This window comes from Emys orbicularis, chromosome 8, assembly GCF_028017835.1.
Source record: "Emys orbicularis isolate rEmyOrb1 chromosome 8, rEmyOrb1.hap1, whole genome shotgun sequence".
In the NCBI taxonomy this organism is placed as follows: Eukaryota; Metazoa; Chordata; order Testudines; family Emydidae; genus Emys; species Emys orbicularis.
In genome coordinates, this window is record NC_088690.1 from 37,358,970 (window position 1) to 37,382,218 (window position 23,249).

General features: G+C 44.9%; 1 protein-coding gene across 1 annotated transcript in view; it reads right to left on the reverse strand.

The window, feature by feature from the left end:
• The window catches only part of DPYD (dihydropyrimidine dehydrogenase), a 564,598-nt gene that overhangs the window by 35,048 nt on the left and 506,301 nt on the right, over nt 1-23,249 (reverse strand). The gene's annotated exons all lie outside the window — the stretch shown is intronic.

Below are 23,249 nucleotides of genomic sequence, written 5' to 3' on the forward strand. Positions count from 1 at the left end.
AGGTGGGTCCTTTTGAAGGTTGCAGTATATGACGTTCAGGTAGACCAGATAACTGCAGGGTCAAGCGCAATGTGCAAATAAACCTTGGGAGCTGAAGTAGAACACTCACATCAATGAGCTTAGATCATCATAAAGAGGCTTGGCAGAATTAGATTTTTATTGTTTTCTGTTTTTGTCGGATAATATTGATGCTTATTTTTAATCTTTTTGTTTTTATCAGTTTAAAATGTCACAGTTGTGGGGAATTATGGGGGGTCAGAAAATTAATGACAGTTGACATTGAGATTCAAAAAATTAAGGCTTTATGATAACTGTTAAAACACAAAGTGTCAACATCACATGAAAGTACATATCCTAAAATCAAACTGTAATAAGTTCTCAAGCAGCATTTTTCTTACTTTGTCTATCTGTAAACTTAGATTATCAATTAAAATATTTTTAATTGGTTTGTGTGTGTCTGGTGAAATGGACATTTAATGATATTGACCAATACACACCTAATTCTTCTGAATCTACTCCATAAATATGGGCAGTGGGCATCCCCAACAGCAGCACTCTCATAGCCATCATCTTGGGATGGAGGTGAATGTGCATGTTTGCCAAACGAAACGCAAAACAGCTGCAGAGGGAAGCTCCTTTGCTTTTTACTAATATGATTATTTGTTTTCCTAAAGAATCCCTTATAAAGGTCCTTCTGAAAACATAAACTGTATCACTAGGGTTGATGAATTTACCTATTTTATTAACTGCACTAATATATTAGAGAGGAATTGTTTTCCAAATGACAACTGTGGGGACAGTTTATCCACAGAATAATACCCACTTTTGGTCACTACATCTTTGTCCTAATCTGAACTGATGACTCACGTCACATCCAGTCCTGCTAGTCTGGTTGTATCTCCGGTATTTTAAATTGAGTTAGTTATTTTTATACTATTTTTGATGAGGAAAACATGGTTATATGAACTATGTTTCCTAGAATAAGTAAAACATTGCAAAAAGCTAAATATCAGAAAGCAGTTTCATATTTATTTTCACATAGATAAAACTAGGTAATTTCTTCAATACACACCAACAAATATGTAAGCTTCCTTTAAACAACTATTTACTGGGATAGTTAAAAACTAAACTCAAATATTTTCATTTTCTTTATACTAAACAAGATTTCTAGCTCTTCATGACTACATTCAAAAAGAAACCAAATGCAAAAAAAGTAGTTGTGCCTAACATTTTAATTCATTGTTCAATAATTCCCATTTCTTTGCATTATTTTTGCTTTATTATACTTATAGTACTCTGAAATATATCTATAAAACTTTACAACCCTTTTCCAATGGCATATGGTGTGTGTTGTGAAGGGAAACATGTTTATGAGCTGAAAGATGTTAAGAAAATTTAAAGGAGGATAGGGACAGTTGACTGTGGTTATGTGCTGAGGAGATAGTGCATCAGTTACTACCTACCTAAATACTGTCTCTTCCATTTCATTATGAAATGGGAATGTAGAAATATGCCATATCATACCAGATAATATCACTTTTTGGTGTTTCAGGTGTCTTGATAAGTCACCCTGTATATTTAATCATGTATTTAAAAAAAATAATGAACTGAGTGAATACTCCTTTCACCGGAGATATGGAGGTAAATATTCAACCTGCCTAGCTATAAAGGTCTTCTTTGTCACAACGCAGTCCAGCCCCACTGTCTGGATGGATATCAGTCTGTTGTGAGAAGAATCAACTGCTGAATCCCATGTACATTTAAGCTTCCTGTGTTTGGGTAGTTACTGGTGACTGCTCCTGGCTCTGGGTCTCTCAAGTATACTTGCAGTTGCAGAACCCCTGTCTGACACCCTTTTTGCCAGTGAGACCCCCACAATCTGGTCACTGAAACCCTGGAACAAGTGTCTTAGACTCCTGAATTCCTTACTTGCTTCGGCATGTTCCCCCAACTCCCCTGAGTTCACCTGGCTGTGGGAGCTCTGGTTCCAGTTACATCCTTCAGGGACAACGTAACAGTAAAACAAGAAAACACAGGCGTTGCAAAGGAATTTCTTACACACACACACACACACACACGTGTTACAAATCTATGGAAAACAAAAAACTCCTGAACACAAGCCCCCCTCAGTCTGACTCAACTCCCCTGGCCCCCCGTGAGTCCTCAATTTGCTCTGATTTTTTTTAAGACCAGGCAGCCCTTCTGCTCTTCTTTGCCTTCCTGTCTTCTATCATCAGTGAAATGGCCTGCTTTGCATAGAGAGCATTCCTCTTTTTAAAAGAGCCTCTGCCACCTTTCTAGTCCCTGTGCTTTCACCAGTGAATTTCCAGATTCCAACAGCCACGCCTGGTGGGCTTCTGTCCTGAAAGGCATTCAAGTCAGATTCTATGCTACGAGCACAGTGATAAGTGCCATATATTAGACAGTAACCAGAGTCCAGATATTGTACATTGAAATCAAAGGCCTCAATTCTAAGGATCTGAAAAAAATGTATAGTTGATTGCAGTGGCGCACTTCTGGGTTTCTCATGAATCCAGGTGTCATGTGTGTTGATTTTTAAGAAAAAAAAATTATTGATTTTGTGTATAATAAATCAGCAACTTGGAAAAAACAGATTAACACAGTAATAGAAAAATGCATTAATTATTCAAAGCAGTCAAAAAGGCATGAAACAAAATGATAAATGGGAGAATGAAGACACATGGTATGACATACCCTGGCCAATTATGTATGGGTTATACAATGAATTACATGAAGATCTCCAACATGAAGATTGAAATAAAAGATGATATATACAAAAAAAATAAAGGGAGCTACTTCATTAAAACTTGTCTGCAGAGCTGAATTGAAGGGCAAACAAGGTCTCAGCTATGTGTAGTATTACAGCCACCATCTTAATAATAGCTAAATTAGTGTCTTTAAACATCAACCCTCTGACTATCCAAGTGCAATCAGCGTGAATGAGATTCCAGGAAATCAATAAAGTCTTGCCAGACCCTTTCAAACTGTTACAGAGCCCTGATGGGTCCCCGAGTAGCAGATTATAGGTTGATGGTAATTACTCCCTGGAACAGCCTAAACTAGGTTCCACAGCCTTAATGAATTCTGTATGGTATGAATAGGTCAGTAGGGTGCAGAAACCTTTTCTCTCAACTCCCTCATATAGAAATGGAATCCCAACATTTTATGTTATTAACTTTCAGAGATTCGGGGCATTGGCCCTTGGGTAATATTTGAATAATATGTGGTGGGAGGGATAGAACATTTTTAGTAAATTTGTCCATCACAACTCAAAGTATTGCTCAAGAACTGAAACTAGTGGCTGGCTCAGCAATAGAGGAAAATATACAAAACTTTAAATTTGTTTGTTATGGAAGAGAAAGTAAGTGGTCAATGGGGGTGCTGGAACAATTTTATAGCTGAGAGCATTGAACCAACTATAATCCCTATATATGATGGAAACTATTTCAATCCAGGGGGTGTAGCAGCACTCCCAACATCCCTAGTTCCAGCACCTGGTGGTTGGGGGAAGAGAAGCTTAAAGATCCTGCATTATTATAGACTACTATTACAAAGTGTGGCAGAATAAAGCAGATTTAAAAGGATGGGAAAGGCCAACAGTAGTAGAAGTCATAGAAGCAACCATTTTTATGAGGCAGTGGCACTGCATGTTGGCAGGCTTGAATTCAGCTATCAACCCTTCTGATCATATCATAATACAGTATATGGTCTTCAAAATATTTCAGTGGTACATGATAACTATATAATGTTAGCACAGTATAGGAAGTACAACTTATAGTGAGTATTTTTTTATATATATAGGGAATACTATAAATACTGAGGTGGTAATATCTAGGGCAAAATTGTAAGTTCTGGAAGGGTAGCCACTGTAGGCCATGAAAATCAGGAAAAAAAAAATCTTGCTAACAGACTAATACATCTTCCTGCCAATGTAGGATTGGCCCCTGCAGTACATTTGCCAGTGTTTATCCAATTTAGTTTTAAAGGAATCCATAAATGAGACTTCCATCACTCTCATGAAGAGGACAGTACATAATTTAATCCATTTTCCCATCAGGAAGCTTTTCCACATATTCACCTTAATTTTATTCTTTCTTAATTTTAACTCATTACTGCTAATTATATCCCATAACCCTACACCAAATGACTCCTCTTTCCCTTGGGTGTTTAGTACCTTCAAAAACGTGTGGACTGTTGTGCTCCCCATCCCTCAAACACACACACGTACATAGTTATCTTTTATACAACATGTATATCATGTTTTACACACATTTATAGTTATCCTATATATACAGTATAAAGGATAACCCTGTGTGTGTATGAATGAGTATGTGTGTGTGTGTATATATCTATATATGAAATGTATTTTAGCTCTTTTAACCTTTCCCCATAAATCAATCCCTCCAGCCCCCTGGTGCAGCTTCCACCACCCACATTTGGGACTGTGCCTACAGGCTCAAACTACTCCTAAAAGAGCAAAATATACGTTATAGTCAAGATAATTAATTTTAAAAACACATTTATAATTGTTTCTATGACAGTCAAAGCATAATGGACTATTAAGAGAACACTAAACAGAAATTAACAAAAAAAAAAGATAAGTAATACCTAGAACAACACATTTTTAGGTTTAAAATTCATCTCTCTTCTGGTGTCTATGATCAATAGCACAAGAATAGTTATACAGTTATCTTATACTGAACACAGTTGTCTGAAATGTTTCACCACACCAAAAGTTTAGTGTGATAATGCTCTTTCCAGTTCTGCAAATACACACGAGTAATTATATGCCTGTGCCTAGTCCCATTCAACTCAGTGGGAACACTCTCATGTCTGAAGACAGCTTTACCAACAGTACCTACCTGTAAACAAAGAGGATGAACCATTTCTTATTATTTATTTTTTATTATTATTATTATAATAAATATTTCTATGCCGTCTAGATATTTTTAAGACATAGAATTTATTCATATAAGGCTATGTCTTATATAATATCAGGCATCATATAAGCGCATAACAAATACTAAGATGGTGATGGGCATCTTAGAAATACAAATCATTAAAAATTTAGTCTTATCACTAAGGGGTAGCTACTGTAGGTAGACTTCTATATACAACATCAGTTTCTCATGCTAGTCATTATAGTTTAAATATTTAAAAGCACTATCTCCCTTTTGGGGGTTCAATTTGCATTATCAAAATCTGCACTTACAAAGGAATAGTTTTCCATTAGTTGCTGGCACAAATTCTAGCACTTGAACTTGAGACAATTAGTTATCAATCATTACAGATCTGGGTTCTATTCAAATGTGTTACCCAAAGGAGAAAGGTTCTATAGCTATTAAAAAATCCCTTGCGTGATTCAGTCTTCTAAAAACTACTTTTTGGTGTAAATCAAATTCCCAACATGGCACTAGCCAAAATATATAATTTTTACCCCTGAACTTTTTGCAAAACAGATGAAGATCTAAAAATTTTGTGAGTTTCACCTGGCAAGGAAAATATTTGTGCATAGCTGTTGTAGCACTAAAGGTCACTAGAGAACAGAAGATTTGAAAGGGGAGAGAGAGACTTGCTCTCAATGAATATGAAAAATGTGCCCTCCTCTGCCATTGAGGAAAATTCTTCCACCAGTAACTGCTGACTGATTGCTATGAAGAATGCTTTATCACCAAGATCCAGACACCCTTTAATAAGGTGATTATTATTCCTGTCATGACCCTCTGGTCATCAAACCACAGTGTCTTTTGTCACGAAACAACTATCCAATAAGGAATAATCTAGGAATAAGCCTGTAGCATAATATCTTCTACCTGCTTGTGCTCACAGTAGGAGTAGGAAAATCTTACCCTTTCTATGAGGCATTAGCTGTTCTAACCCACTTTGGAAAATAGTAACATTTCTTTAATTTTGCAACACAACAACCTGTTTTTTCACCTTGCGCCACAACTTGAAAAGAGCAGCACTTATTTCAAAAGAAATTAAAAGCACTAACAGGTAGTAACAATCATTAAGTGACATAACAGAACCCATAACTGTATAGTAACTATCCATTGATTCTCCTGCATATTTCCAGAGTAAATTTGATAGGAACACACAGTATAAGAGGTGAAACAATTTTACTTCCATTTGAGTTTTGTATTGTCTTCAGTACAACCAAGGACAGGCCCTAAATTCTGGTGTTATTCTTGTTTTAGCAACCATGGCAAACAAGCCTCAATTGTACAAAGCCCCACAAATGGCATATGCTTAAATAATGCTGAATTCCTCATGATCCAACCATTTTGTAATTTAAAATGTCCTAATTCTATCAGTGTCCATATAAACATTATTCAACTATGAAATTACATAGAACAAATTAAAGGTTAAGCGTACTGTTTACTTTTTACTTTTCAAAATCATATTTCTGGTTTAGAAAGGAACAAGATTATGCACTCACATATGGGAAATGTTGCACCAAAAGTACCCAGGAAAAATAAAGTCATTGGAAATATTTTGCAGATTTGAAAATATATGTCTGAAATACTAGCGATGCAGTCCATTTTTTTCTTGTCATTTTCATATCTATATCTATATCTATATCATTTAGGTTGCCTTCTTTATGTAGACAGCCTAAACTAAAGGTTATTTTGAATTGTTTTATCCCAACTAACCCTAAGTAACTAAGAATTTAATAGTGTTAAGGAATGATGATACATACAAAGATGTTATGTGTGGCACTGGGGAGGTAAAGGGGTAAGTGTGCATGGTTAATAGGAAAAGATGTCAAAAAAATGAAGCATAATAATAGTGCAATTTATCCTTGCTAAACGTACTGCAGTGTGCTATAATTAAATATGAAAACCTAAATTTATCTCTATGTTCGGCTGTCATTAATTTAACAGGGAGTGCACATGTTCTAATCTAATGGCTGATTTTTTTTCTCCATGTGCAGCATATTAAAATGTATATTAGCCTCAAGGTGCATAAACACAAAATAATAGACCAAAGGTTTTGGCCTGTGGAGAAAAAAATCCATGCTCAAATGCCGTCAAGTAGCTGGTGATGCAGGGGAGACACTCACTTAGCCTCATTAAGCCAAAGCTCTCTTTTGCTTGTCTTTTGTTCTGCATGACAGCAGCCTCTTTGTTGTATAATAATTCATTCCAAGTTCGTTCCAAGCTACTGAAACTGGTGAACTGTGGCCATTTTAATGAGAAGTATTGGTGGTATGCATAATCTGGAAGCCACGTGGACCAGGCAATCACAGAGCACTACAGCCAGCAAAATGAGATACTGTCGAAATCACAAATTTGTCAAGTTGTTTTTGGACAGGGTATTATAATAAGCATTAAAATATGCATCCTATTACTCCACATCTGCCAGTCAAAGATCACTGTAATGAATGCATGCTGCAGGGTATGACCAGGCCGTTTTCCTAAGTAAAACAAACTGTAGAATACAAAAAAAATTATGTATTTTTGGCAGTGTCTGACTTCTTTTTAAAAATCTTTTGCATCAGGAGTTGGATTATCCTAGCATGATGTCCATTGCCAGCAGTGAATGCTGTAAAACCACCATAGTCAAAAAGCTAACATGGATACATTGGTTTTTAGTGGCCACATTTAGTGACTGAGAATACAAACCCCTACACTCAGTGCTTATAGCAAATTTAGCATAAAATATATATAAAACCCACAAAGATTAAACCATTTTAAATCCACTTTAGTAATCCTAGCTTTTGTTTTATGCATTTCTCCTGCAAATGGCTTAGCTGTTAGGGATGCTATATTTTTATATAACAACCTGCGGTTTCATAGAATCATAGAATATCAGGATTGGAAGGGACCTCAGGAGGTCATCTAGTCCAACCCCCTGCTCAAAGCAGGACCAATCCCCAGACAGATTTTTACCCCAGTTCCCTAAGTGGCCCCCTCAAGGATTGAACTCACAATGCTGGGTTTAGCAGGCCAATGCTCAAACCACTGAGCTATCCCTCCCCCCCAGTAAGAAGTGACACTGTAGAGAATCACAACATGAACTTCCATAATAGTCTAGATAGGGAAAAAAAGTTAATGTTACAGAAGTAACAGTTACAGAAGTAATGTTACAGAAGTAAACTGTTCTTACTAATTTTTTGAGCCTGGGATTGCTCAAAATTGTTTTTGGTTTGGCAAATGCTGGGAAAGAACACCCAGGGCAATAAACCTGCTAAGCTCTACTTGCTGAAAGGTGTCCATCAGCAACTTTAGGTCCTGATTGCCAGGGGGAGTGCCTTACAGCAGTTCCATCAGATTGTTAAGCTACATGACTGTGGAAGTTTCTCCCTATTTCAAGGAAGGAGTGTGAAGAGGAGGAGTAGGGGGAAGCAGTATCTTTCGCTATTGATCATGAATATCCCATTAAACATTTCTGTAGCACCTCTTTGGCTCTCTCCAGCCCAATAACCATATTTGAAAATAACCATTAGAAATTACAATGGGAAGTTGCCATAATACCTTAACACAAGAGTCAGTTTTTCCTTGATTAGTGATGAGCCTGCATTTATGCAGATCTAGCGGGCTGACAGAGCCCTATTTCAGAGGTAAAGGCTTGGTAATATAAAGAAAGGAGTTATGCAGCTCGAACTTCGATCTTTCTTTTCTCACCTCCCAGAAGCAGTGATAGGGTACAGGGAGACATTTCTCCACCAACACTCACAGATACATAGAATCATAGAATATCAGGGTTGGAGGGGACCTCTGGGGTGAAAGTAAGTTAAAGGACTTACTGGTACGCCGGAGTCCTGAGCAGGATCGTGGCCTCAACCGGAAGAGGCGTGGCCTCAACCGGAAGAGGAGGGACCTTTAAATCAAGATTTAAAGGCCCCGGGGCTCCGGCTGCAACTGGGAGCCCCAGGGCCTTTAAATCACCACCCGAACCCGGCTGCCGGAGCCCCAGGGTAGTGGCGGCAGGGCTCCCATGGGAATTTAAAGGGCCAGGGGCTCCAGCCGCTGCAGGGATCCCAGGGCCCTTTAAAGTGCCGCCCGAGCCCCACTGCCAGAGCCACGGGGTAGCGGCGGCAGGGCTCCCATAGGGATTTAAAGGGCCAGGGGCTCCAGCCGCTGCAGGGATCCCCAGGCCCCTTAAACTGCTGCCCGAGACCCCCTGCCAGAGCCCCAGGGTAGCGGCGGCAGGGCTCAGGCAGCGCTTTAAAGGGCTGGGGCTCCCCGCAGCGGCAGGAGCCTTGGTCCTTTAAAGCGCCGCAGCCCTGTCGCCGCTACTCCGGGGCTCCGGCAGCAGGGCTTGGGCAGCGCTTTAAAGGGCCTGGGGCTCCAGCTGCTGTGGGAAGCCCCGGGCCCTTTAAATCGCCAGCCTGGGGAAGCTGGTCTGGCCCTGCACAGCGTACTGTACCGGCTTACTTTCACCTCTGGGGGACCTCAAGAGGTCATCTAGTCTGACAGCAGGATCAATCCCCAACTAAATCATCTCAGCCAGGGCTTTGTCAAGCCTGACCTTAAAAACCTCTAAGGAAGGAGATTCCACCACCTCCCTAGGTAACCCATTCCAGTGCTTCACCATCCCCCTAGTGAAAAAGTTTTTCCTAATATCCAACCTAAACCTCCCCCACTGCAACTTGAGACCATTACTCCTTGTTCTATCATCTTGTTTAGTTTTGCCTTTGATCAGCCAGGCCATGAGCCAGCTTGTCTTCTCATTCCTGGCTAGGAATGTTAGTCCTGCCTTCATTGGGCTGCATGTTCCTTGTGAAGTACAGAAAACAAGGAGCTAATGCGCATGGGTTCTTTTCTCCATGGGGAGTTCAGAAATTTATCACTGCACTTTGGTGTTGTTTGATCTGAGGCTTCCATATCAGGCTGACCTTTCCTTCTCTTATAAAACAAATAGTGCAGTATTTTATAGTAATGTTCCCAAACATTAGGGTGAAATCCTAGCCTAGTGAACTCAGTGGAAATTTTGCTCCCATTAAGACTTAAATGGGACAAAGATTTTGCCTATATCATATAATACTGCAGGCTGGGGAGTGATTGTTGTATTTCATGTACTTTTTTTAAATAAGGGAACATTTTGTGTTTTGGATCTTTTCTATACAATGCTGTAGTATTTTAATATAAGGGCTTTTTAGATGATCCTGCCATGAGGCTAGAATTCACCAGGCTTCTGCAGATCAGAAGACAGACCCTTTAGGTTCTATGCTGTATTTGGAAGGCACAGAGATGTTAACTTTAATGGGAGGTCCATGTATGCAAAGAACAGACTAGACACTTAATATTTTTACTTTAGGGCGCTAAGAATTTTCTCTGATTACACACCAGATGGAGTCTTCAATATCCTGGAACATTATTATCTCTCATGTACTTGCAGATGGAGACCACCTACTATTGACATGCTTTTATAATAAACTTTTTTCAAATCTCCTTTTTAGCACTGTCCTAATTAATGATGAGACTTTAAAATAAAAATCAATCTGTTCTGCCTTTCAAATACTTATTAAATCAGATGTATTTATCATTCTCATTTCTTTACAGAGTCTTCTAGAACTCTCACCTTTGGATGATATTTACTTAAACAAACTTCGATTTTTGCAAAGTTTCGAAATGCTGGGTCAAAGCTAGTGTCATTTCCTTTTGCGTTTAATATCTTTTACAAAGTCCCTACTAGCCAATTTAATATGCAGGCTTATTTTTACTATTTAACTTATTAGCATATATGCAGGTCACTAAGTGAAGTATGATTTTTGCATTTTATGTTGATGTTAGTGAAACCACTCTAAAGACACATGCTATAACACTTTTCATGCCACCAGCTGACACCAATGTATTTCTTGGACATAATTACTTCAGGTCTCTGGAGTAAGATCAGTATGCAACTAATGACAGTTTTCTGGGAGCAGCAGACAGGATGAGACAGTGACTACACATATGAGATCAAATTACGCCCATGGGGAATACGGTACCCTGCCTAGATACCCCATGACAACACACTTATCTTAATCACTCTTATTCCTACACCTTCTGGAAAAACGCAGGAACATGTATTTTAAAACACAATTCTGTTAATTTTGGATGATAGAGACATATAATTATATATAGACATATATGTTATAGATCTGTTTTACAGCCATAGTAATATCTTTGGCTCATGAAAGAACATTGTTCATCTTGTTCATCAATCTGAATGGGTTGTATACCTGATAAAAATGCCTAAAGACATCTGCAAGTGTAGCCAAGCCCTGAGATAAGTATGCTTTTACAAAGGTTTATTTTTTTTCCTAGAGGGAGTCAGTAGGAAAGATCTGATGTCATCACCACCACCCCTTCCTCTCACTTTAGTGTCTGTTATTTGCACGATGAGATTATATCTGAGACAAACCCAAATCAATTTATCTCTTGCATTTAAACAATAGATTGGTAGTAATGAAAAGCTGACTCCTGGGTGATCTTAACAACAGTTGTTTGTGCCAAGGCCTCAAGTATCTGCATCTTAAACAACCCATCAGAAAAAGAAAAAGTGGTTCTGAAAAGCACAGAGGTAAAAGATAAGCTTTGTCTTCCTCTTCTAGTCTGACAGAAGGTCTAAGCTGTCACTTCCTCTGCAGTGGTCATGGTTAAAAGTATATCTACCATAAAGATGAAGGGTTTAAATTATTGGGGCTATATTTAATGGTATCAGAAACCTATAGAACACTGAATGAAAAATACCATTAAAAGTTAAAATTTACCAAAGATTACTATTTTGTGATATCCTAAATAGTGATGTTATTCCTGATATTTAGAACAGGAACTAACTACAGTATCTCATATACAGCACTATGGATACTATTGTTACATGGTGACTTCTTAATGATGAATGTAAAGGGATAAGGGATACCATTCCTCCAGGGTCAGAGGCCTGCAGTTAGCTGGCTGGCTGATTAGATCCACCCTCTGCACCTGGAAAAAGAGCTGGAACTTAACTGGCTGATGCTCATAGAAGAGGGCAGCAGGAGATGGAGGGGAAGATCGCAAAACCCTCCAGAAAGCTGAGGGGCAGGGGCTGTGTGCCAATAGACTGCTACTGGAGTTACTGCTGAGAGAGGAATTGCTCCAGAAACCAAATGGACAGAAGGGAAACTGTGTGAAATCCTTTTATTACTGAGGCTCTGAGGTAAGAGACAAATTTTGGACTGCTGAACTTACTGGTGTGAAGGAGTGACTTGGTGAAGGAACTACTCAGCCTGTACAGACTTTGAGGGAAGAATTTGTGAGGTTTTGATTATTTTTTTTGTTAAGAAGGTTTGGAATAAAAACAACTATCCCAGTTGGAAACTGCTTCCCTGGCTTCTGTGAGAAAGCTTCAGATAGAATTACCTCAGGGAACAAGCTGGCTCAGCAAGATTAAAACCTGGTAAAAGGAGGGCGCTATAAGATAGATCCAGTCCTTCCAGTGACCACACCAGCCCCAACCATACCCCAGCCAGGGGACCTCTACAGGCCTCAAACCTAAACCTAGCCTGGGGAGACCCTACTGGCCCCAGCTTTGGGAGACTTACCGGGTACAACAAAAACACTACCCCAGGGACCTCTACAGGGCACAACCCTAACCCTTGCCATAGAGCATTGCAGAGTCCACCCTAACTCTAGCTCAGGGAGCCTTACTATCCTGAATCCTAATCCTAGGACCTCTACAAACCTTGACACAAACTTTAAACCTTGGAAGACTTACCAGCCCCATTCCTAACTCTAGACCAGGGGTGGGCAAACTTTTTGGGCCGAGGGCCACATCTGGGTAGGGAAATTGTATGCAGGGCTGGGGCAGGGGGTTGGGGTGCGGGAGGGAGTGCGGGATGTGGGAGGGGGTGCGGTGTGCAGGAAGGGGCTCAGGGCAAAGGATTGGGGCAGAGGAGGGGTGCGGGGTATATGAGGGGGCTCAGGGCAAGGGATTGGGGCAGAGGAGGGGTGCGGGGTATATGAGGGGGCTCAGGGAAGGGGGTTGGGGTGCACAAGGGGTGCAGGCTGCAGGAGGGGGCTTAGGGCAGGGGGTGGGGTGCAGGAGGGGTGCGGGGTGTGGCAGGGGGCTCAGGGGGTTGGGGTGCACAGAGGTGCAGGAAGCTCAGGGCAGGGGGATGGGATGCAGGGTGTACGAGGGGGCTCAGGGCAGGGAGTTGGGGTGCAGGAGGGGTACGCGGTGCAGGCAGGGGGCTTAGGGCAGGGAGTTGGGGGGCGGGGGGCAGGAGGGGTTCGGGCTCCGGCCTGGCGCTGCTTACCTAAAGTGGCTCCAGGGTGGCAGCAGCGCGCACTAGGCTAGGGCAGGCTCCCTGCATGCCTGCCCTGTCCCCGGCTCCCCGCCGCTCCAGGAAGCGCTGCGGCCCCTGGGGGGAGGGGGGGTGGAGGGCTCTGCGTGCTCTGCCCTTGCCGTGCCTCCAGGTACCTCCCCCGAAGCTCCCATTGGCCGCGGTTCCCTGTTCCTGGCCAATGGGAGCTGCGGAGGGCGGTGCCTGGAGGCATGGGCAATACATGCAGCCCTCTGCCCCCGCCGCACCCCCCCCCCCCCGCCTGGGGGCCGCAGAGACATGGTGCCAGCCACTTCTGAGAGCGGCGCGGGGCCCACGGTGTCACGGGGGGCAATCCCGCAGGCTGGTTCCAAAGCCCTGAGGGGCCGGATCCGGCCCGCAGGCCGTAGTTTGCCCACCCCTGCTCTAGACTGTGGAGCCTTACCAGCCCAAACTGTAATCCTAGCTCAGGGAGCCTTACTGGTTCCAAGTCTTAACACTGCTCGGGGGCCTCTACAGCCCCATTAAAATATATTTACATTTCAAATATAAGAACGGCCATACTGGGTTAGACCAGTGGTCCATCTAGCCCAGTGTCCTGTCTTCAGACAGTGGCCAATGCCAGGTGCTTCAGAGGGAATGAACAGAACAGGTAATCATCAACTAATCCATCCCCTGTCGCCCATTCACAGCTTCTAGCAAACAGAGGGTGGGGACATTTCACCGCATGGTTTTGCATCCCTGCCCATCCTGGATAATAGCTATTGATGAACCTATTCTCCATGAATGTATCTAGTTCCTTTTCGAACCCTGTTATAGTCTTGGCCTTCACAACATCCTCTAGTAAAAAGTTCCACAAGTTGACTGTGTGTTGTGTGAAGAAATGCTTCCTTTTGTTTGTTTTAAACCTGCTGCCTATTAATTTCATTTGGTGACCCTTAGTTCTTGTGTTATGGGAAGAAGTAAATAACACTTCCTTATTTACTTTCTCCACACCAGTCATGATTTTGTAGATCTCTATCATAATACATTCCACCCCCCATTAGTCATCTATTTTACAAGCTGAAAAGTCCCCATCTTATTAATCTCTCCTCATATAGAAGACATTCCATACCCCAATTATTTTTATTGCCCTTTCCTGAACCTTTTCCAATTTCAATATATCTTTTTTTGAGATGGGGCAACCAGATCTGCACGCAGCATTCAAGATGTGGGCGTACCATGGATTTATATAGAGGCAATATGATATTTTCTGTCTTATTTACTATCCCTTTCCTAATGACTCCCAACATTCTGTTTGCTTTTTTGACTGCCGCTGCACATTGAGAGGATATTTTCAGAAAACTATCCACAATGATGTCAAAATCTTTTTCTTGATTGATACCAGCTAATTTAGACCCGTCATTTTATATGTATAGTTGGGATTGTTTTCCAATGTGCGTTACTTTGCATTTATTAACATTGAATTTCATCTGCCATTGTGTTGCCCAGTCACCCAGTTTTGTGAGATTCCTTTGTAACTCTTCAGTCTGCTTTAAATTTAAATATCTTGAGTATTTTTGTATTATCTGCAAATTTTGCCACCTCACTGTTTACCCCTTTTTCCAGATCATTTATGAATATGTTGAACAGCACTGGTCCCAGTACAGACTCCTGGGGGCCATCACTATTTACCTCTCTCCATTCTGAAAATTGACCATTTAGTCCTACCCTTTGTTTCCTGTCTTTTAACCAGTTACTGATCCATTAGAGGACCTTCCCTCATATCCCATGACAGCTTACTTTGCTTAAGAGCCTTTAACAAAGTATTTGTGGTTTTCTCTATATTTGGAAACGACAGTTACCTGTTCCGTAACTGGCGTTCTTCGAGATGTGTTGCTCATGTCTATTCCACAGTAGGTGTGCGTGCTCGCCATGTGCACCGGTGCCGGAAGTTTTCCCTTAGCAGTATCCGTACTGGGGGAGCACTGCGGCAACCCCTGGAGTGGCGCCTGTACATCACGCTATAAGGGGAGCCACAGGCTCCCCCCACCCTTGGTTCTTTCTTGCCAGACAACTCTGACAGAGGGGAAGGAGGGCGGGGTGTGGAATAGACATGAGCAACACATCTCGAAGAACACCAGTTACGGAACAGGTAACTGTCCTTTCTTCTTCAAGTGATTGCTCATGTGTATTCCACAGTAGGTGATTCCAAGTAATATCTGTTGGAGGTGGGTAGGAGTTCACGATAGTTTGGGACGAAGTACTGCCCTGCCGAACCCGGCGTCATCCCTAGACTGGGAGACAATCACGTAATGCGAAGTAAATGTGTGAACTGAGGCCCAAGTGGCCTCCCTACAAATGTTCTGGATAGGGAAATGGGCTACGTAGGCAGCTGATGAGGCCTGAGCCCTCGTTGAATGCGCCCTAATGATTGGTGGCAGGGGGACCCCTGCCAGATCATAGCACATGCGTATGCACGAAATGATCCTGCGGGAAAGCCATTGGGTGGAGATAGGCTGCCCCTTTGCCCGCTTGGCCGAGGCAATAAAGAGTTGCGAGGATTTCCGGAATGGCTTGGTCCCATCCAGATAAAAAGCCAGAGCCCTACACACATCGAGCGTGTGGAGGCGGCGTTTCTCGTTAGAAGAATGGGGCTTAGGACAGAGCACGGGAAGAAAGATGCTCTGTTCCATATGGAAGGCGGAGACGACCTTCAGGAGGAACGCCGGGAGTGGGTGCAGGTGGACTTTATCCCTGTGGAAGACCGTATAGGGGGGTTCCGAGGTTAAGGCCCTAAGTTCCGAGACACATCGGGCTGACGTGATCGCTACAAGGAAGGCCACCTTCTATGAGAGGTGAGACCAGGAACATGTGGCCAGGGGTTCAAAAGGGGGCCCCGTGAGTTGGGACAAGACCAGGTTGAGGTCCCATTGCGGCACGGGGGCGGGGGGGGGGAGGGGGCCTAGCGTATGGGAATGAACGGTTGAGGCCCTTTAGGAAACGGGAGGTCATCGAGTGGGAGAAGACCGAGTACCGTTGCACCGGTGGGTGGAAGGCCGATATGGCCGCCAGGTGCACCCTGACTGAGGCAGGTGCCAGTCCTTGGGCCCTAAGGGATAAAAGGTAGTCCAGGATAAGCTTTAGAGGTGCAGTGGAGGGGGAGACTCCCTGCTCACTCGCCCACCTGGCGAACCTGGACCACTTTGCCACGTATGTCCGACGCGTGGACGGCTTCCTGCTTTCCAGGTGGTCTCGCCTTACCTGCTCCGAACACCTGTTCTCCTCCTCGTTTAGCCACGGAACAGCCACGCTGTGAGGTGGAGTGCGGCCAGATTGGGATGGAGGAGGCACCCCCTGTCCTGGGAGAGGAGGTCCGGGCAGAGCGGCAGCGCCCTCGGGGGGCCCACCAAGAGGCGTAGGAGGGGCCCGTACCAGTGTTGACGGGCCCACGCCAGGGCTATGAGAATGACTCTCGCCTTGTCCACTTTCACCTTCTGAAGGACCTTGGTGATGAGGGGGAGCGGGGGAAAGGCATAGAGGAGCTGGCCCAACCACCGTAGGAGGAACGCATCGGAGATTGCGCCCATCCGCACCCCTCCCCTGGAGCAGAACCGGGGACAATGCTGGTTCTGGTGGGTTGCAAACAGGTCGATCTGGGGAACTCCCCACTCTTGGAAGAGCCGGTGAGCAACCTCTGAATGGAGCGACCACTCATACTGAGGGGAGAAGACCCTGCTGAGGCAGTCCGCTTGCGTATTGTGGACGCCCGGGAAGTGGGACGCCCTCAGGGAGATATTGTGGGCTATACAGAACTCCCATAGGTTCAGGGCTTACTGGCAGAGGGCTAGAGAGCGAGTCCTGCCTTGCCTGTTGATGTACTACATGGCAGCGGTGTTGTCCGTGAGGACCCTGACCACCCTGCCACGGAGGTGCGTGAGGAAAGCCACGCACGCCAACTGCACCGTCTTGAGCTCTTTGACATTTATGTGAAGGGACAAGTCCGGGGTCGACCACGTTCCCTGGGTCTGCACATTCCCTGTGTAGGCTCCCCAGCCGAGGTCCGAAGCATCGGACACCAGGTCTATGGACGGGCTGGCATCCCAGAAGGGAACTCCTTGCAGCATATTGCTCGGGCAAGACCACCATTGAAGGGAACCCAGTATCGGGGATGGAACCATGAGCACCCTGTCTAGGCCGTCCCGAGCTTGGGAGAATTGGGAGGATAGCCAGATCTGAGGCTATCCTCATTCGGAGTCTGGCATGGCAGACCACGTATGTACACGCCGCCATGTGCCCCAGAATTCGAAGGCACGCCCTCGCCGTGGTCACCGGGAAAGCCGTGACTGAGGCGATCAGATCCCTTAGGGTCTCGAACCTGTCCAGGGGGAGAGAGGCTGTGGCCCTCGAGGAGTCCAGCAGGGCCCCAATGAACTCTATGCGCTGAACGGGAACTAATGTTGATTTGGTCTCGTTCACCACTAGACCGAGACCAGCACATGTCGATAGGAACAGCTCCACGTGGGTCTTTACCTCGGAGCGGGACTCCCCCTTGAGGAGCCAGTCGTCCACGTAAGGAAAGATCTGTACCCCCTCCTGCCTAAGGTAGGCCACTACCACAGCCATACATTTCGTAAAAACCCTGGGTGCCGTGGATAGGCCAAATGGGAGGACCGCAAACTGGTAGTGGTCCATCCCCACCAGAAAGCGGTGGAAGCGCCTGTGCCTCTCGAAAATATGGATATAAAAATACGCGTCCTGAAGGTCCAGGGCCGCGTACCAGTCCCCCGGGTCCAGGGAGGGGATAATAGAGGCCAGGGACACCAAGAGGAACTTGGAACAGACTAGAAACTGGTTTAGGTCCCACAGGTCGAGGATGGGCCTGAGGCCCCCTTTGGCCTTCGGGATCAGGAAGTATCGGGAGTAGAACCCTTTGCCCTGGAATTCCACGGGTACCCTTTCCACTGCCCCCAGGTGCAGTAGCCGGTCCACCTCCTGCCCCAGGAGGCGGACATGCTCCAGGTCCCCCGGGGCCATCAAGGAGGGCGGGTGATTTGGTGGGGGTGAGGTGAACTGCAACATGTAGCCCTTGGAAATGGTACTGAGGACCCACTGATCTGATGTTATGTGGGACCACGCCCTGTGGAAGGCAGACAATCGGTTGCAGAACACAAACTTTATTAAACGTGGGGTCTCCCTGGCAACAGGCCCGGTGCCTCCCCTGCAAATAGTCAAAACCACCTCTTTCCCTGCCTCTTGCCCTTGGAGGGCCCAGGCTGCGGGGCAGAGCGGGACTGCCGCTGAATCCGGCGTTTCTGGTCTCTGGGTCTTTTATACGGGGGCTCGTATCCGCTCCTCGCAGGTTGAGCCGCCGGAAGCGATTTGGCCTCGTCCTTAGCCGTAGGGATGTAGAGGCCCAAGGTCTGCAAGGTAGTGCGGGAATCTTTCATCCCATGAAGCCTGACGTCCATCTGGTCCACAAAGAGTGCCTTCCCATCGAACGGGAGGTCCTGCATCAGGGATTGGGCCTTCGTCGACCATCCCGACAACAGGAGCCACGACGCCCTGCGCATGGAAATCGCGGAAGCCATTGAGCGGGCTGCAGTGTCAGCTGCATCTGATGCCACTTGCAGGGCCGCTTTAGCAGCCGCCACTCTGTCTTCCACCAGCGCCTTGAAGTCCTTCCTATCCCGATCCGGGAGGAGGGGCTCGAACTTAGGCAGAGACTCCCAAAGGTTAAAGTCATACCTGCTCAGTAGGGCCTGGTGGTTGGCTACCCTAAGCTGGAAACTCGCAGAGGAATAAAGCTTTCTCCCAAAGGAGTCCAGCATCTGGCGTCCTTATTTTTGGGGGTGGGCATGGGCTAGCCCTGTCGCTCCCTGTGGTTTACCGATTCCACCATGGGCGAGTTGGGTGCCGGGTGGGAATAGAGGTATTCGTGGTCCTTGGCCAGCACGAAGTATTTCCTCTCCGCCTTCTTGGAGATAGGGGCCAAGGAGGCAGGGGTTTGCCAGAGGGTGTTGGAGATGTTGGCAATACCCTGGTGCAGGGACAGGGCCACGCGGCCCAGTGCCGAGGGAGACAGGACGTTGAAGAGGGAATCGGACGGACCCTCCATCTCCTTGGCCTGCAGCTGGAGGCTGGATGCCACCCGCTTTAGCAGGTCCTGGTGCGCCTTGAAGTCCTCCAGTGGGACTGAGGGCGGAGGCGCCGTTATGGTGTCGTCTGGTGCCGGGGAGAGGGCCCGCACGGAGCCGAGAGCCTCGGTTGGTGCCGGGGCGTCGAGCCCCAGATCAGAGTCTGGGCGCGGATCCGCCGACTCGTGATCCGCCGACTTGTCCCGTATCTGGCTGGATGAGGCCGATAGAGTCTGAGATGCTCCGGCGACCGAACGAGCCCCCGTCTGGGCTGGCATCGGTGGCCACGGTGCCCACTGGCACCACTGTCCTTGCCACGGGGCCCCTTGCCATTGACCTGGCTGAGAGCCCGATGGCACTATCTGTTCCGGCTGAACAGCGCGGACCGAGGGTGGCTGTCTGGGTGCCGAAGCCGAGGTCACCGACGAACGCTCAGTGCCCCGGGATCGGTGCCTGTGACGTCATCTCCCTCGGGACCTGGACCTCGACGTCGAGGAACGGTACCTGCCCGAAGAACTACTTCGGTACCCGTGATGGCGACGTGAGGTCCGGTGCCCCGGTGCCGAGGCACCCCATGGGCTGTCCCGAGTGCGACTGCCCAACGCGGGACCAGCCTCCCCCTTTTCCTTGTTGCGGCACCGCTGTGAGGCCGGGTCCTTCCCTTGCTTTTTGGAGGGAGAGCGGTGCCGACTGGTCGAAGGGGCCTCGCTACGCACCGACGATGCGGTGGCCGGCGCCGAGTCCGATCGGCGTGCTGGCGTTGGGGCCAGTGCCAACTCCATCAGGAGAGCTCGAAGTCTAATGTCTCTCTCCTTCTTGGTCCTTGGCTTGAACGACCTGCAGATCTTGCAACGGTCGCTAATGTGAGTCTCACCCAGGCAGCGGAGACACTCAGCGTGCGAGTCACTCCTAGGCATAGAACGGCGACAGGAGTCGCACGACTTGAAGCCTGGGGCACGGAGCATGCCCCGAGCCCACTCTAACAACTGAAGAAACAATCTACGAATGGTACCACTAAGGTCGAGAAGAAAAGGCTGCAGCAGAGCTGGAGCACAAGGTTCCGACTACCTTCACTGGCGGCAAGAAGGAACTGAGGGTGGGGGGAGCCCGTGGCTCCCCTTATAGCGCGATATACAGGCGCCACTCCAGGGGTCGCCATGGTGCTCCCCCAGTACGGATACTGCTAAGGGAAAAACTTCCGGCACCGGTGCACATGGTGAGCACGCACACCTACTGTGGAATACACATGAGCAATCACTCGAAGAAAAACAGGAAAATCAGTTAACTAATATGGTGACCATTGTGGACACTATTACAACATGGACATTGCAAAGCAGCTCAAGTGCAGTGTCACGAGTATCTCTTACAAGGAGCTTTGCATCCATCATTTTACTCATGTCAGCTAGCACTGGAAGATCCTAGAGCAATAATCTGCTAGTAGACCATCTGCTTTTACCTGAACCTGATGGAAGCAATGGATTACCAATAGCATAGGGAATTACTGTGGATGGCAACATTCAAAATCAGACTGTTTACTGAAATAGATACCACCACAAACAGATCTAGCTATGGTCAGGGCTGATGTCTATACAAGCATAAATGTACTTCTGTCAGATGTAGACATGTCCTAACTCTAAAAGGTCTACCCCCTCTGTGATCTTGTTGAAAACTATACCTATTTCTAGCTGTTTCTCACCGGTCTCCACTTCTGTCCAGGGGACAGATCCCCTGTTCCCACTGAAGGCAATAGGAATTCTGTCACTGACTAAATGGTGGAGTATCTGCCCCTTACATTTTTACATTGACTGTTCAATAAATCTAACAGTTTTTATTACTAGTAGCATATATTAGCCACATAGCTTTAGTATGCAAAATACTGTCACTGTTTCTTGTTTATCTTTCTTATAGGTCCTACTGAATGAATTAGCTTTCAAGTCACATTAAAACCAAGACACATTTGAAAAACTCTTTATAAAATATTTGTAAACCAGAATGTAGGATTTTGGCTGTCAAATTTTTATTACATGATATCCTTACATAGCTTTTGTACTAGTAAGAATTTTTACAGTACCTCGGTTTGTCACCTTCTCCTTGGTTCTGGATTTGATTTAGAGAAGGAATCAGATGAACATGTTATATCAGCTACTTAACATTCTAAGTATGGAGCTATTTGGATTTGAATATATATGAACCTATAGTGCTTAGCTGAATTTGTAGGTACAGTACATGGAATCCAATACTGATGATAATTTATGAAGGTAAGAACACTGATTCCTATAATATTGCAAACTTAGTTTATGATAACGTAATTAGTTACACTAATAACACTGCTTAGGCACGGTCTTGCTAATTATGATTTTATAAATATTAATGATATCTAGGCTGTGTGTTTGATTCCCTCTAGCAGAGTCATTCATCATGGTATTTCCCTTATATCCAGGCTGCATTATTTTTCTTCCTTTTCCTCTTATTTGTTCGTTACTGGACATGCAGTTACCCTGAATTTGGGACTGAAATATAATATACTATTATCTCTTCAATGGTTCAGCCTGGATAAACTTTACATTTTGTCATCTGGTAGCAATGGTCCAATGATATAATTTTGTATTAAAGGCAATCAAATACAAAGTCAGTTATAATCTGTATCTCTTGCTCTTTTTAAATGTCTAACATAGCCAGAAAACTAGATTACATAGGACTTCGTTTTTATTCTTTTTCATGTGACCTGTTTCAAGTTAAAATTCCTTTGAATTATTAAATGCTTCCTTAAAGCATCTTTTCATACTACCTTTTTAAAGTTAATTATTGATGTAGTGACAAGCTGAAAAGACTAAAAATTGTAATTTTTTTCCTTTTCATTCAGAAGGACGTGAAAAATATCTTCTGACAATGGCTGTCTATTTAGTATAATAAAAAGGTAATACTAAGATAGAATACTGAATGTTGTTTTAAGGGAAGAATTGTTAACATCACTGTATTATACAAAGTGTAAATGCAGTGTGTATTTCTCTGACGATATCTGTTAAAGAGAAAGTTGGGACATAACCTTTTGAGCTGGGGTTTAACCACATAAACTTAAGCAGCTGAAAGGAAACAGATTAGATTTTTTTTAAACACTAGTATTCAGAGCTTTAGGAATAAGATTGTCTTTTCCACAGAAAGATAACATTATAATTTTCAGACCACCACAGAGAACCAAAAAAAAAAAAAAATCACTAACCTCCTACTGAAAAGAACTCCAGTCAACAGCAACGATAAGCAGAGATTTGGAAGCATTTGACACTGCAAATCCTATTCTTTTGTAATTCTTTACTTTTTACAACATTTTCAACAGGGTTATATTAGACTTTTAGAAGGATAATCAATAGCCATGATGCCATAACTGAAACCACTCTTCAAAGTGATCCCCTCTAGTAACTTGAAACAAAGACACAGACTCACTGCTGTAGTGAGATTTTGATTGGTGCAGGGGGCAGGAGCGTGCCATTAGGGAGCCAGTTATATCTCCCTGATTCTGAACATGAATCTGCAGGATGCCTAGTGTAAGGAAGAACAGTATTGGGTCTGCTGCAATCCACACCAACTGGCCAGAGTCCCCAACAGGACTGCTGGAGCAAAGAAGAAGAATGATCTAGTGGTTAGGATGCTAGTCTAGAAGATCAGGGACCTGAGTTCAAGTTCCTGCTTTACCACAGACTTCTTGTGGTAGATCCTCAGGCAAGTTACTTAGTCTCTCTATGCTTCAGTTTCTGCCCTGTAAAATGGGGATAATAGCACTTTCCCACCTCAGATGTTCTAAGAATAAATCTGTTAGAGATTGTGAAGTGCTCAGATACTATAGTAATGGGGCTGATGGAACACAGCAGGTAAACTGGCTCTGT